General features: G+C 32.4%; 1 pseudogene; it reads right to left on the reverse strand.

Moving 5' to 3' along the window:
* Window positions 1-354: 354 nt before the first annotated feature.
* LOC124913071 lies at window positions 355-16,622 on the reverse strand (annotated as a pseudogene).
* Window positions 16,623-17,896: the final 1,274 nt, after the last annotated feature.

Below are 17,896 nucleotides of genomic sequence, written 5' to 3' on the forward strand. Positions count from 1 at the left end.
AAATCCTAAACCTCTAGGTACATACATTACAACCGTTGTTCCAGTGCAGAAAACTTCATTAGCATTAAAACAACTCTTCTACACATACCAGTGTTCCTCAATCTATATTTTGTTGACATATTGGTAAAGTGGGAAAAAAGTCAGAGAGAATGAAAAAGCACCATAAATATACATGTTAGGTATTACAACCAAACTTACAACCAAACTTACAACCAAACTCAACAAAACTCAAAATGATGCAGTGGAATAATATCATAATATAACATAAGTTCAGGTAATTCTTAACAACTACAATGATTAGTTCAGATAATTCTTAACAACTACAATGATCAGTTCAGAAAATAAAACAGGAAATTATACCATCTCTTTAATATTATTCCCTACAACCACAGGTAAATTAACCGATCCAACTCCTCCAGCAGCAACAACATTATTGGACGAGACAAGCCTATATATCCAATAAACTATCATATGAATAATCCCAAATGATACCCCCAAAATATTTGGGAACTAAAAGTAAAAAAATCAAACAAAGAAATCATGAGTTAGTCATTTTATATATATATATATACATACATATATTTGTCTAAATTAATTAAGCTACTTACCGAGATGATAACATTCTTCATAAATAGTCCATAAAAAACCAAATGACATTCTTCATAAATAGTCCATACTTACCGAGGTGAGTGTAAGAGTCAAGGTGAGGGGCATAAACTCCACGCTGCCCGTCTATATCACCTGTTTCTGTAAATTAAATACAATAATAAAGATTGTTGAGATTTAAAATTATAACATATATTAAAAAAAAGAACATATGAATTATAATCATATATTACCAGGATAAGAAGGGGTGATGCAAAAAGGCAAACGGAAAAGCCTAAGCATATCCATTCAACAACTCTCAGTTGAAAGAAGTGTTCTTTTACCAGAACTTGTGTTAGCATAACAATAACTCCAAATCCTCCCAAAGTCCCTATAACACATCCCACAGAGGTGGCCTGCACAGAAAGTATTCAACAAATATTTTATAAACAATTTTTATGAAACGTCATTAACTTAAGAGAAATGAATGGGAGATGGAATTTGAGGGAGGGAATGATGTGGCAAATTTTGATTATAAAAAAAATAACAAAATTTCTCTCACTTCTCTCTTTCCTCACCTTTTATCCTTTTTCCAACTAGTGATGTAGTGACACATCATTCCCTCCCCCATTCTCTCCTTCAAATTACATCCCTTTATCACTCCTCTTAACTTAAATAATACCTTTCTGGGTGCATAAAATATGTAGATGCCGATGTAGATTGACACCAAACATCCAAATGCGTTAATCGTAATCAAAAGTATTACGTCGTCGGTCTTTAGCCATGCGTAATAGAATAGAAGCATTTCACTAATCAGTCCTACGACATAAGGGACCACTTGGAACCCTTGCGTAGACTTTCTATTTCTAATAGTAAGAAAAGTGTGGTTAAAAACAATTTCAATACACATTCAACAAAAAAGACATATTATTATTATTATTATATCAAACAAACTTTTGATATTTAAAAAAATGGAGAAAAAGAAGAAGGAGAAGGAGGAGGAGGAGGAGGAGGAGGAGGAGGAGGAGGAGGAGGAGGAGGAGGAGGAGGAGGAAGAAGAAGAGGAAGAAGAAGAAGGAGGAGGAGGAGGAGGAGGAGAAGGAAAAGGAGGAGGAGGAGGAGGAGGAGGAAGAAGAGGAGGAAGAAGAAGAAGAGCGGGCTGCGGCGGGTGGCGACAAATGGATCCAGATGCGATTTCGAAGGCGTTGGTTGAGCACTACTATTCCACATTCGATATGAATCGATCTAGTCTCACAAACCTCTATGATCAGGATTGGTCTATGTTAACCTTTGAAGGTCAGAAGATTCAGGATTGATTTTACTAATAAACTGTAGAAACATTCATCTTTATACATTTATCTGCTTTTTACTTAATATTTGCATTTCTTCTGATGACTTTGTGCTGATGATGGATGAAGAACAATAGAAATCAATTGATTTTACTAATGAACTGTAGATCCATTCATCTTTATACATTCATCTTCTTTATACCTAATATTTGTATTTCTTCTGATGCCTTTGTGTTGATGATGGATGAAGAAGAATAGAAATCAATTAATTTTACTAATGAACTGTAGATCCATTCATCCTTATACATTTATCTGCTTTATACATAATATTTGCATTTTTTTGATGCCTGAGGAAGAGGAAGAGGAAGAGGAAGAGGAAGAGGAAGAGGAAGAGGAAGAGGAAGAGGAAGAGGAAGAGGAAGAGGAAGAGGAAGAAGAATACAAATCCTAAACCTCTAGGTACATACGTTACAACAGTTGTTCCAGTGCAGAAAACTTCATTAGCATTAAAACAACTCTTCTACACATAACAATGTTCCTCAATCTACATTTTGTTGACATATTGGTAAAAGGGGAAAAAAATTAGAGAGAATGAAAACGCACCATAAATATACATGTTAAGTATTAAAGCCAAACTCAACCAAACTCAAAATGATGCAGTGGAATAATATCATAATATAACATCAGTTCAGGTAATTCTTAACAACTACAATAATCAGTTCAAATAATTCTTAACAACTACAATGATCAGTTCAGAAAATAAAACAGGAAATTATACAATCTCTTCAATATTATCCCCTACAACCATGGGTAAATTAACCGATCCAACTCCTCTAGCAGTAACAACATTATTGGACGAGACAAGCCTATATATCCAATAAACTATCATCTGAATAATCCCAAATGATACCCCCAAAATATTTGGGAACTAAAAGTAAAAAAATCAAACAAAGAAATCATGAGTTAGTCATTATATATATATACATATTTTTCTAAGTTAATTAAACTACTTACCGAGATGATAACATTCTTCATAAATATTTCATAAAAAAACCAAACGACATTCTTCATAAGTAGTCCATACTTACCGAGGTGAGTGTAAGAGTCAAGGTGAGGGGCATAAAATCCACGCTGCCCGTCTGTATCACCTGTTTCTATAAATTAAATACAATAATAAATATTATTGAGATTTAAAATTATAACATATATTAAAAAAAAGAACATATGAATGATAATCATATATTATCAGGATAAGAAGGGGTGCATAACTTAAATAATACCTTTCTGGGTGCATAAAATATGTAGATGCCGATGTAGATCGACTCCACCAAACATCCAAATGCGTTAATCGTAATCAAAAGTATTACGTCGTCGGCCATTAGCCATGCGTAATAGAATAGAAGCATTTCACTAATCAGTTCTACGACGTAAGGGACCACTTGGAACCCTTGCGTAGACTTTCTATTTCTAATTGTAAGAAAAGTGTGGTTGAAAACAATTTCAATACACATTCAACATAAAAGACACATTATTATTTTTATTATTATATCAAACAAACTTTTAATATTTAAAAAAAGGAGAAAAAGAAGAAGGAGAAGGAGGAGGAGAAGGAGGAGGAGAAGGAGGAGGAAAAGAAAAAGGACAAGAAGGAGAGGAAGAAGGAAGAGAAGAAGAAAGGAGGAGAAGAAGGAGAAGAAGGAGAGGAGGAAGAAGGAAAGGAAGAAGAAGAGGAGGAAGAAGAAGGAGGAGGAGGAGGAGGAGGAAGAAGAAGAAGGAGGAGGAAGAAGAGGAGGAAGAAGAAGAAGAGCGGGATGCGGCGACAAATGGATCCAGATGCGATTTCGAAGGCGTTGGTTGAGCACTACTATTCCACATTCGATACGAATCGATCTAGTCTCGCAAACCTCTATGATCAGGATTGGTCTATGTTGACCTTTGAAGGTCAGAAGATTCATGATTGATTTTACTAATGAACTATATATATCCATTCATTTTTATATATTTATCTGCTTTTTACTTAATATTTGCATATCTTCTGATGCTTTTTTGCTGATGATGGATGAAGAAGAATATAAATCAATTGATTTTACTAATGTACTGTAGATCCATTCATCTTTATACATTTATCTGCTTTATACTTAATATTTGCATTTTTTCTGATGTCTTTGTGTTGATAATGGATGAAGAAGAATAGAAATCAATTGATTTGACTAATGAATTGTAGATTCATTCATCTTTATACATTTATCTACTTTATACATAATATTTGAATTTCTTTTGATGCGTTTGTGTTAATAACGGATGAAGAGGAAGAGGAAGAGGAGGAGAAAGATTAGGAGGAAGAGGAAGAGGAAGAGGAAGAGGAAGAGGAAGAGGAAGAGGAAGAGGAAGAGGAAGAGGAAGAGGAAGAGGAAGAGGAAGAGGAAGAGGAGGAGGAGGAGGAGGAGGAAGAGGAGTAGGAAGAGGGAGGAGAGGAGAAGGAGAAGGAAAAGAAAAAGAAAAAGGAGAAGAAGGAGAGGAAGAAGGAAGAGAAGAAGAAAGGAGGAGAAGAAAGAGAAGGAGAAGAAGGAGAGGAAGAAGAAGAAGAGGAGGAAGAAGAAGGAGGAGGAGGAAGAGGATGAGGAGGAAGAGGAAGAAGAAGAAGAAAAGGAGGAAGAAGAGCGGACGTCGATAAATGGATCCATATGCGATTTCAAAGGCGTTGGTTGAGCACTACTATTCCACATTCGATACGAATCGATCTAGTCTTGCAAACCTCTATGATTAGGATTGGTCTATGTTAACCTTTGAAGGTCAGAAGATTTAGTATTGATTTTACTAATGAACTGTAGATCCATTTATCTTTATACATTTATCTGATTTTTACCTAATATTTGCATTTTTTCTAATGCCTTTGTACTGATGATGGATGAAAAAGAATAGAAATCAATTGATTTTTCTAATGAATTGTAGATCCATTCATCTGCTTTATACCTAATATTTGTATTTTTTTTGATGCCTTTGTGTTGATGATGGATGAAGAAGAATAGAAATCAATTGATTTTACTAATGAACTGTAGATCCATTCATCTTTATACATTTATTTGTTTTATACATAATATTTGCATTTTTTTTGATGCCCTTGTGTTGATGATGGATAAAGAAGAAGAGAAAGAGGAGGAGGAAGAAGAGGAGGAATAGGAAGAAGAAGAGGAGGAGGAGGAGGAAGAGGAGAAGAGGAGTAAGAGGAAGAAGAGGAAGAGGAGAAGGAAGAGGAAGAGGAAGAGGAAGAGGAAGAGGAAGAGGAAGAGGAAGAGGAAGAGGAAGAGGAAGAGGAAGAGGAAGAGGAAGAGGAAGAGGAAGAGGAAGAGGAGGAGGAGGAGGAAGAGGAGAAAAAAGAGGAGGAGGAGGAGGAGAAGGAAGAGGAGGAAGAGGAAGAAGAGAAGAGGAGAAATAAGAATACAAATCCCAAAGCTCTAAGTACATATGTTACAACAGTTGTTCTAGTGCAGAAAACTTCATCAGCATTAAAACAACTCTTCTACATATACCAGTGTTCCTCAATCTACATTTTGTTGACATATTGGTAAAGGGGAAAAAATAGAGAGAACGAAAATGCACCATAAATATACATGTTAGGTATTACAGCCAAACTCAACCAAACTTAAAATGATGTAGTGGAATAATATCATAATATAACATCAGTTCAGATAACTCTTAACAACTACAATGATCAGTTTAGATAATTCTTAACAATTACAATGATCAGTTCAAAAAATTAAACAGGAAATTATACCATCTCTTCAATATTATCCCCTACAACCACGGGTAAATTAACCGATTCAACTCCTCCAGCAGCAGCAACATTATTGGACGAGACAGACCTATATATCCAATAAACTATCATCTGAATAATTCCAAATGATACCCACAAAATATTTAGGAACTAAAAGTAAAAAAATCAAACAAAGAAATTATGAGTTAGTCATTTTATATATATATATATATATATATATATATATATATATATATATATATATTTGTCTAAGTTAATTAAGTTACTTATCGAGATTATAATATTTTTCATAAAAATAGTATAATTTTTTAATAATTAGTCATTTATTTTTTTTCTATATCAACGGTGATCTAATTTGAATTTGTACTGCAATATTTTCCTATATTCATCATATCCCTTTCAACCAATTTATGTTGTATAATGGATGACGGTATGATTAAGTTGCAACATCGATCCAATGGAACCATTTATATAACCATATAACACTCTTGGCCTGTGCTTAGCTTCAGTAGAGAGAAATAGAGGTTATTTCATTTCAAATAATATGTTTAATCATTATTTCAAGTCAATTAGTTTGTCGTTTAACACTATAATTTTTTGAAAAATTATTCAATAAAATGAGTATTGCTTATAGCTGAATTCATTATTTATTAACTTGCTCATAAACATTGGAGGAATAATTGTTAATGAATTATGATTTTTTTTCATATCTGTTGAGAATTAATCCCTTAAATATTGATTCCCTAGATGATGTTTTCTCAGGTATTATGATTAATATATATATACAGTTAATTTTTCTTGTTATTTGTTTTTGTCTTACTGGTTAATGGTTAATTATAATATTTTAATGTGAAAAATAGAGCAAATATTTTGGATCAATATTTTGGATCAATATGAGTTAAAATCAAGAAGGGTACAATATATTTCTCCTATCTATTTGTTTATCCTAGTTTTGAGATTAGATTGTTGTATGCATGCAACATCAATGTTTGGGACCATTTTTCTATATATATTTTAATAAAAAAGAATATTTTGATAGTGTACTCTATTTATTCCTCTAAATAAATAACCTCCTAGAATAGATAAAAGTAAATAATGTATTAAATATGAATAAATGATAGTTTAGTTTTTAAATTATTATTTAAAGTGTATGTTGCAAAATCTTAAATACCTATTATCAGCTCTAACTTTCTTTATCTCACTCTCCACTACAGGACAAACCTCCTCACTTTTACCCAATGGATCACATTTTTTTTAAAGTTTCTCTTAAAAAAAAATGTTCAATTAATTCTTCTTTGACTCCTAAGTTTGTATGATATAATTTTTAAATAATAATAATTATAATGTCTCTTTAAATATTTGTAAATATTTTTATATTGAATGTATTTGTTCTTATTGAAATTGTTTACAAGTGATTAAGGGCATCTCCAACCGGACGTCAAACGCAAACGCAAATTTTGCTCCAACCAGACACCAAACGCAATCCCATAATGAGAATTCACACTCTCTCCAAAAAAACCCATATATGCAATATTACTATTCATTTACACCATTTTTTGTCATTTTTAAAAAATGACCCTTAAACTTTTTTTTAATAACTTTTAATTTCTATTCATATAAATTAATTCTTAAACTTATATTTTTTTTATTTTTAACATAGAAAATTATAATATTTTTTAAATGTATAATTAAATTATTAAATTTATTATACTTGAAATTTTATCTAATTTATTTTATATTTTTACGTTATATTTGATAACTTAAATTTTATAAATTATACAAATAAACATAGAAAATACTTAATATGTTTGTTTTAATATAATATGTTTGTTTATTTAATTGTATTATTGAATTATTTTGTTGTTTATGAATTATTGATATATATACTTAATTTTATTTTATTATTATTAAATGAATGAAAAAAGATTGGGGTTAAATATGTAAAATTGATAAATATATAGATAATATTAATAAGGTTAAAAAATTAGTGTAAGAAAAGAATATTCTAAGAATATTCTTTTAGTTTGAAAATGGGTTTTTGGGTTGGAGATGAATTACTATTTGATGTGACGTTTACTGCATTTTGGGTTTGAAAATGAGTTTGTGGATTGGAGATGGTCTAAATGGATTAAAATATATCATAATTAATGTTAAATTTTTTCATTTCTACCGTCCACTTTCCTACGATTAAAAATAGGAAGTCGACTCAAGGATTCCAAATGGTCCCTTACATTGTGGGGCTAATCAGTGCGATGTTACTCTTGTATTACGTGTGGCTAAATGCAAACGATTTAACACTCTTAATTACAATGCATTCGAATATTTGATCGAGTCAATCTACATTAGCAGTTGCATCTTCTATGCACCCACAAAGGTAATAGAATTTTATAAAATTATTTATAAAATATTATTATTTTTAATTAAAATATTATTGAATACTTTTTATGCAGACTCGAATATTCAATGTAGACCACAATTATAAAATGCGTTAAAAGGATTTTGGAAACATTCGGGGTCATAGTTATTATGCTCACACAAGTTCTAGCTATAACGTATTTCATTAAATTCGTTATAGCTAGAACTTGGGTGAGCATAACTATAACTCAAAATGCTTCTAAAGTCTTTCTAACACATTTTATAATTGTAGTTGTGGTCTATATTGAATATTCAACAATATTTAATTAGTAACAAAAATATTTTATAAATAAATTTATGAAATTCCATTAAATTAAATAATATATTTGTGGGTGGATAAAAAAATGAAAATGCAAATGTAGATGGATTCTACCAATCGTTCGAATGAATTTATTGTAATTAAGAATATCACATTGTCTATCTATAACCACCCTATTACATGAGGAACATCACACTTATTAACCCCACAATGTAAGGGATCACTTGGAACCCTTGAGTCGACTTCCTGTTTTTAATCACAGTTAACGTGGAGAAGCCAAGGGCGAGGAGGCAAGAAGGTGAGGTGGGCTGATGTGTATGCCGAAAAAAAAGGTATTAGGCTGAAAAAATGTGTTGAATGGAACAAAACTCTCACATATAAACACTTTTGAGTGTTAGATAAAACACAAGATTCTCTTTGGATTCGTTGGGTGCATTAGAGATTCATAAGGATCTAACCAGATCTCTTTGGGTTCGTTGGGTTCATTCGAAATTCATAAGGAAAGAGATCAAAATTTGGACGTGTAAAATCAAAATGGAAATGACAAGGTCTTTGAATCTTTTTTTGAAACTAATGAAAGTTCTTGTAAGATGCTCAAGATTCGTAATGACAACAACAAAGAAACTATGTTTTGACATGACCCTTAGTTCGAAAATCAACCAATCATCTATAATCAAGAATTCACTCTTACTCAAATCAGGCGACGAGAATGTTAATTGATTTTTATTTATGAAGTCAAGAACGTGAAATGAAACACTCTTCTGAGAAGTATGCTAAAAGGTTTGAGAATCCTCAATTACTTACAATCTATTCAATTCTCCAATCGTGAGGATTCTCGAGTTTAAAATGTTGAATGTGAAGGCAAATTTAGGTCAAGTTTAACATGTGATATTATGCAGGTTAGAGGGGATACGGTTCCATGATTTCATATTGTGTGGTCTACGAGAGTAATTCTTAGACATCAATTAAACTTATGATTGATGTTTCAAGAAATATTGAATACGAGGGATTATATGGATATTCCAGACTCTACGTGCCTCTCTTGGGAAGGAAATGAATGAAAGAAATGAGGAAACTATTGATCATCTTTTTTGAGGCTACCCATTTGCTTTCTTTACTATAGGATATGTTTTCCACATCTATGGGTCTTCCTAGGTTTCCAAATGAATGAGTTTACATTAAAGAAAAGGATAATGTATTTACTTCAAACATCTTTAAGTGTTTCTTTGTCGTTATTGCATACGTTTGGAAAGAAATCATTTTTATGATAATACACTCATTCGAACATGGAGGTGAATACCCACTTGTGAAAAGAATTGGTTGATATATCAAAGATAGAGCATTCCTTACAATGAAGTTATTCAATCTATTAGTTTTAAGGCGCTTCAAAATTCTATTTGCGTTTGTATTCACGATAAGTGTTTGAATTTTGTCTTTATTCATGTTGTTTCTTTTAAAAATCAAGTCTAGAGTTTCTCTAGCTTGATACAAACGATTCATGTCAAGTTTTCCTTTTAAAGTTTTTAATAAAATGGTGCTGAGTAGTTTTTAAAAAAAATGATGGTATACTTTCAAAATTCAAACATATATTAATATTTCATTTGATAAAATAAAAACATGTTAGAAAAATATTAAACTTAACCAATAATATAACTACTTAACTGGGAGAGGAAGACCATAACATATATGATGTTACCTAAAAAAACACATCATTATTAATTAATTAATTAGTTAAAAAAAACCACGAAAATATTTATAAATAAAAATACATATGATACCAAAGACAAAAGGAAGTGGGTACGAAGCTCGAGCCATGAGAAGTTTCGTCGTCTCACTTATATATAAAAACATAAACGTACAAATGAAAAGATAAATAAAAAATAATTTAAAATAAAACTAAACTATCATTTACTCATATTTAATACATTATTTATTTTTATCTATTCTAGGAGGTTATTTATTGTGTGAAGAATAGATAGAGTACAATATCAAAATATTCTTAATTCTTACTTATTAAAATATATATAGAAAGATGGATCCCAAACAAATATCTACTTATTAAATATATATATATATATATATATATATATATATATATATATATATATATATATATATATATATATATATATATATATATATATATATATATATATATATATATATATATATATAAAATGAAAAACAACTCATAATCCTTTATTAGATACACAAGATATGTCCATAAACTTTAAATCATAAAACTTTACAAAATATTTAGTTGACTAGGGGTGTCTAGTTGTGCTTAATATTAATATTTATTACCATTGCATCAGTGCATCAATGATGTATTATTTATAAATCATAATATCCAAAGTAAAAAAAAGAAAAGAATGAAACTCACTGAACAGGTTTAGTTGTAGGTGCTGCTGGAGTGGGTTCGGCTACTTTCTTAATTGGTCCCTGTATAAAAAAAGTTGAATAAACCTGAGTTAGACGATCTTCCTTGTATAATGGGTTTCTTTATAAATGATCATCGATATGGGTAAAGATCTCGATTATAGAGATATAGATATGGCTAGGACAAAAAATGTTAATAAAACTTCAATATGCAGTAACTGGAACTAGCTGGATTCAAAAAATGAAGACCAACACTATTGATCACTAAACCTCCAACTCATACATTTCTAATGAACTCCTTCAGCTTCTTGTTTATATAAAATGCATCTTACAAGACTCTCAATCTACAACCAAACATAAACAGATAGAAGAAGAAACTATAGTACCATACACTTACAAATTTAATATCATCATCATAACAATTTTAAACTTTTTAAATTTCAATTTTCATTCAGCCAAAACTCTACTACTAATAATAATAAAAGCACAATCTTTGTAGCTCAACAACTATAAATGTTTGCAAAACCAAATGCAGGATGATACTTCTGTTTCATGGAGGAAAAGAAATAAACACATTTTCTCTATGGCAACCTGGCAAAACCAGTCCCATTAGATGCATTATAAGATGGTATTGGCGGAAATATCAAGAAATAGGAGGTCATCATGATAGTTATAGCGAAGGATAAACATAATTTGGTAACAGTTATCACGTTAATATATAAACACATGGAATTTTCCCTGCAATTGGACCTGCTGGGATAAAAGGTTTCCATTGCTTTGGAACTTCTGAGGAATTGAAGGTCTTAGCACCTTCAGAGGGCTTTAGACTAAGTGAAAGATTGGTATCAGATTCAGCGTTGGTACAAAGTTAAGGATTGACCTGTCAAGTGTCAAGTATCAATTTCTGTATTTATTTCTTTTCACTTCGAGAGAGAAACGCACCAAAGAACATAGCAGCTCAGTAAAGAATTTACATATGTTACTGCTTAAATAACTTTTCAATTTTAGAAAAATCAACGTCACATGACAAAAGAAGACATATTTTAATGAATGTTAATAAATTAGCATATACATACAATAAGATCTGATAGGCAAATCTAGCTCAAACAAAACAGTTAAGACCACTTATTACATTTGTCACATATGGATGACGTGGTACTGACAACTTGACAAGTAACGACAAATTTTCAAATCGAATTTGTTCACAAGACAATAATTATTGGGCGAACTGCGGGATCTTACAGGACAGTTATAAAGTCTTGCATCCTAAAGATTTGGATTACAAAATCAAAAATCTGAATTGGAGCACAATATTTGATCAAATGATTCATCAACTAGCTAGCATTTCAAACTCTTCTAAGATAACAAAAAAGCATAGTAAGATACTCAAATGCATTATAAGATGGTATTGGCAGAAATATCAAGAAATAGGAGGTCATCATGATAGTTATAGCGAAGGATAAACATAATTTGGTAACAGTTATCACGTTAATATATAAACACATGGAATTTTACCTGCAATTGGACCTGCTGGGATCAAAGGTTTCCATTGCTTTGGAACTTCTGAGGAATTGAAGGTCTTAGCACCTTCAGAGGGCTTTAGACTAAGTGAAAGATTGGTATCAGATTCAGCGTTGGTCCAAAGTTAAGGATTGACCTGTCAAGTATCAATTTCTGTATTTATTTCTTTTCACTTCGAGAGAGAAACGCACCAAAGAACATAGCAGCTCAGTAAAGAATTTACATATGTTACTGCTTAAATAACTTTTCAATTTTAGACAAATCAACGTCACATGACAAAAGAAGACATATTTTAATGAATGTTAATAAATTAGCATATACATACAATAAGATCTGATAGGCAAATCTAGCTCAAACAAAACAGTTAAGACCACTTATTACATTTGTCGCATATGGATGACGTGGTATTGACAACTTGACAAGTAACGACAAATTTTCAAGTCGAATTTGTTCACAAGACAATAATTAATGGGCGAACTGCGGGATCTTACAGGACAGTTATAAAGTCTTGCATCCTAAAGATTTGGATTACAAAATCAAAAATCTGAATTGGAGCACAATATTTGATCAAATGATTCATCAACTAGCTAGCATTTCAAACTCTTCTAAGATAACAAAAAAGCATAGTAAGATACTCAAGTGTATAGTGTAGTCTAGGCATGAGCAGTCATTCAGTCCTATAGCAATCTTCATTTGTTTAACAATAAGCTAGATCCAAATTCAGAATTTTTTATCTCCCTGGCAAATACTCAATGAGATAGGTAGATTGAACATGAATTTGTATGGAAATAATGAAACAGGCAAGGAAAAAGCTGATATGGACAAATTAACAAAGCCAAGTCATCTATTTCCCTACTTTTATTCCTATCATAGCTCAATATACAGATTTAATAGAAATCCATATCCAACACAAATGTCCAAGATGGGGGCTTTATGTTTGTTTGGTGTTTACCCTTTTATCACATTAGGTTGAATCATCATGCAACAATGTTAAAATGGATTATATTCACAAAACCCTTAAGATGTAAAAAAGAAAAATTAGATATCTTGTTAGTGATCACATGTTCTTAAATCCTTCTAGCTAGCAGGTCATAATCCCCAGAAGACGATCAAATATCTGGAAACTAAAAAGCTAGATATATACAAAAGAAAGAAAACATAGTTGGAGGTGGAGCTAACCGGCGAGTTATTGAAACTCGGATGTGGTTCTACGGATAGTCATTGGAGGTTTTGGGGGATGAAATCACAGATGAAGATGAATGGGAAGTTTGTAAGTAGAAAGGGAGAGATTGACTGGAAGCGGAAGGTGTACAGAGTTGATATCGCGGATGGAAGACTGAATCTATCTATCTGAATTTTAGAGAGATTCCTAAGCGTATGATGAGAGAGATTTCTAAGCGTATGATGAGAGAGAGAAAGGGGAGCGGTTTCTAAGAGGGGAAAGAACAGACAGGTTAATTAAACTATTTTTTTATAGTGTTATTTATTTATTATTAATTTAATATATATATATATATATATATATATATATATATATATATATATATATATATATATATATATATATATATATATATATATATGATGAATTCATAAAAAAAATATATATATACTTAAATCATATATAAAAAAAAACTAATAATAATGTACTTATAAAGTAAACTTTTACATATAAAAAAAACCTAGCTAGTTGCTTTTCCCATAAATCATATATGTTTGGGGATGTGATTAGATAAATGTAGAACTCATACTAAGATTTTTCCCTCGCTATTGACTAAACCATAAACCTAGCTAGTTGCTTTTTCCATGAATCGGGTGTCTATTTTCTCCTAACTAATCTTTTCAAATAAGTGTAAGTATTGAGGTTTTAGGAAGATTGTTGAGAGAGCACTAGTAAAATTACTAACGTTTACCAATCGGTACTTCCATGGTTACCAATCAGTATTTCCCTATATCAATTGATTTTGTTCCAATCGATCCCAATCGATAGAAGAGGAAGAGGAAGAGGAAGAGGAAGAGGAAGAGGAAGAGGAAGAGGAAGAGGAAGAGGAAGAAGGAAGGAGAAAGAGGGAGAAGAAGGAGAAGGAGAAAAAGGAGAAGGAGAAAAATGAGGAGAAGAAGGAGAGGAAGAAGGAGAGGAGGAGGAGGAGGAGGAGGAGGAGGGAGAGGAGGAGGAGGAGGAGGAGGGAGAGGAAGAGGAAGAGGAAGAGGAAGAGGAAGAGGAAGAGGAAGAGGAAGAGGAAGAGGAAGAGGAAGAGGAGGAAAAAGAAGAAGAAGAGCGGGCGGCGACAAATGGATCAGATACGATTTCGAAGGCGTTGGTTGAGCACTACTATTCCACATTCGATACGAATCGATCCAGTCTCGCTAACCTCTATGATTAGGATTGGTCCATGTTAACCTTTCAAGGTCAGAAGATTCAGGATTGATTTTACTAATGAACTGTAAATTCATTCATCTTTATACATTTATCTGTTTTTTAACTAATATTTGCATTTCTTCTGATGTCTTTGTGCTGATGATGGATGAAGAAGAATAGAAATCAATTGATTTTACTAATGAATTGTAGATTTATTCATCTTTATACATTTATCTGATTTAATATTTGCATTTCTTCTTATTCCTTTGTGCTGATGATGGATGAAGAAGAATAGAAATCAATTGATTTTACTAATGAACTGTTGATCCATTCATCTTTATACATTTATTTGCTTTATACCTAATATTTGAATTTCTTCTGATGCCTTTGTGTTGATGATGGATGAAGAAGAATAGAAATCAATTGATTTTACTAATGAACTGTAGATCCATTCATCTTTATACATTTATCTGCTTTATACCTAATATTTGCATTTCTTTTAATGCCTTTGTGTTGATGATGGATGAAGAAGAAGAGGAGGAAGAAGAAGAGAAGGAGGAAGAAGAAGGGGAAGAGGAGGAGGAGGAAGAGGAGGAAGAAGAAGAAAAGAAGAGGAAGAGGAAGAGGAAGAGGAAGAGGAAGAGGAAGAGGAAGAGGAAGAGAAGAGGAAGAGGAAGAGAAGAGAAGAGGAAGAGGAAGAGGAAGAGGAAGAGGAAGAGGAAGAAGAAGAAGAAGAAGAAGAGGATGAGGAGAATGAAGAGGAAGAGGATGAAGAGGAAGAGGAAGAGGAAGAGGAGGAAGAAGAGGAGGAAGAAGAGGAAGAAGAAGAGGAGGAGGAGGAGGAGGAGGAAGAGAAAGATGAAGAAGAGGAGGAGGAGGAAGAAGAAGAAGAAAAGGAAGAAGAGGAAGAAGAAAAAGAATACAAATCCTAAACCTCTAGGTACATGCGTTACAACAGTTTTTCTAGTGCAAAAACTTCATCAGCATTAAAACAACTCTTCTACACATATCTACATTTTATTGACATATTGGTAAACGGGGAAAAATTAGAGGGAATGAAAACGCACCATAAATATACATGTTAGGTATTGTAGCCAAACTCAACCAAAATCAAAATGATGCAGTGGAATAATATCATAATATAACATCAGTTCAGATAACTCTTAACAACTACAATGATAAGTTTAGAAAATAAAACAGGAAATTATACCATCTCTTCAATATTATCCCCTACAACCACGGGTAAATTAACCGATCCAACTCCTCCAGCAGCAACAACATTATTGGACGAGGCAGGCCTATATATCCAATAAACTATCATCTTAATAATCTCAAATGCTACCCCCAAAATATTTGGGAACTAAAAGTAAAAAAATCAAACAAAAAAATCATGAGTTAGTCATTTTATATATATATATATATATATTTGTCTAAGTTAATTAAGCTACTTACCGAGATTATAGCATTCTTCATAAATAGTCCATAAAAAACCAAACAACATTCTTTATAAATAGTCCATACTTACCGAGGTGAGTGTAAGAATCAAGGTGAGGAGCATAAACTCCATGCTGCCCGTCTGTATCACCTGTTTCTGTAAATTAAATACAATAATAAAGATTGTTGAGATTTAAAATTATAACATATATTAAAAAAAAGAACATATGAATGATAATTATATATTACCAGGATAAGAAGGGGTGATGCAAAAAGGCAAACGGAAAAGCCTAAGCATATCCACCCAACAACTCTTAGTTGAAAGAAGTGTTCTTTTACCAGAACATGTGTTAGCATAACAATAACCCCAAATCCTCTTAAACTCCCTATAACACATCCCACAGAGGTGGCCTGCACAGAAAGTATTCAACAAACATTTTATAAACAATTTTTATGAAACGTCATTAACTTAAATAATACCTTTCAGGGTGCATAAAATATGTAGATGTCGATGTAAATCGACTCCACCAAACATCCAAATTCGTTAATCGTAATCAAAAGTATTACGTCGTCGGCCTTTAGCCACGCGTAATACAATAGAAGCATGTCTTTAATCAGTCCTACGACGTAAGAGACCACTTTTGCTTCTTCTTCCAGGCTTTCTCGAAGCGTTCGAAGAATGAGTCAGTCGAATCTCCTGTCATAAGCTGAGATGGGCTCAATCCCAAGCCCGGACAGAGGGGAACACCAAGATCTAGAAGAAGAGAGCTTATCTGGGGAATATAACCGATGTGACGAGTGAAGATCATCCAGATTAGGTTGTCAAAGAGCAACCATGACCAGTTAACCGGAACATCATTTGTGATGGCGGTCATGATATCAAAGGTTTTGGTACAGAAGACATTGGTAACATCCTTTCTAAGGATGAACTTACCAACAATATCGTTGAGCAACTGATATTCAGCCCTCAACGAGGATCTTGCCCCGTGATCATCAACAGGGAGAGGAGAGCGAGAAAAGTACTGAAACATTGCAGCCTTTTGTTCCGCCGAAGGAGAAAAGTCGGTGAGACCTTCTCTAGGTAGTTCATAGCACCGAGCAAAGTCTTTCTCGGTCAACTCAAAAATTGTACCTCTCACCTTGGACTGGATGCGAGTGTCATAGAAGGGAGTACCGCGGAAGATTCTTGCATTTTAGAAAAACTCCATAACGGTATCTGGAAAGATGATGTGTCAGTCATCAAGGAAAGTCCGTAGGCCGGAACTTTCAATTGATTTGATCATCTTATAGATTTCAAAGTGGTTTGTTCCTAGAATTGAGTCAAACTCGATTTGAAGAATGTTTTGAAATGAGGATTGAGACATTTTGCTCTAGTGGGATGAGAGAGATTTTTAAGAAGTGTTGAATAATTTAAGAGTGTGATTATATGTTGATGTTCATCTAACTTATATATTAGATTGTAAGATGACAGATGATGGTATTGTCTAGTGGATGATGCATGATGTATGTTATTAACCGTCAGATAAAAGGTCTTACTAGGATTGGGTGTGGTTATAGCCTAAGGATGTGAGTCATTGGCCTAGACGGTGAGAGATAACTTATAGTCTATGGAAGAATATGAAAACTCCAGTAATTATTCGACGGTTAACTGGTTAAGAGTGTGAGTCATGAAACAAGATGGGTATTCATAAATAAGCTTAATGAAAACGGTTTGGTTACGAGGATGGGTTTAAGTCCAGTAATTACTGGTGTTTTCATATTCTTCCAACAAGGCCAAGAGTTACGAGGATGGGATATGAAAGAGGAGTTTTCATATTCTTCCAGTAATTGTTGCATAGTTTGGATGGGTTTAACCGCCCACTTGTTTCATGGTACAGCAA

Source organism: Impatiens glandulifera, chromosome 1 (genome assembly GCF_907164915.1).
Source record: "Impatiens glandulifera chromosome 1, dImpGla2.1, whole genome shotgun sequence".
Classification (NCBI taxonomy): Eukaryota; Viridiplantae; Streptophyta; class Magnoliopsida; order Ericales; family Balsaminaceae; genus Impatiens; species Impatiens glandulifera.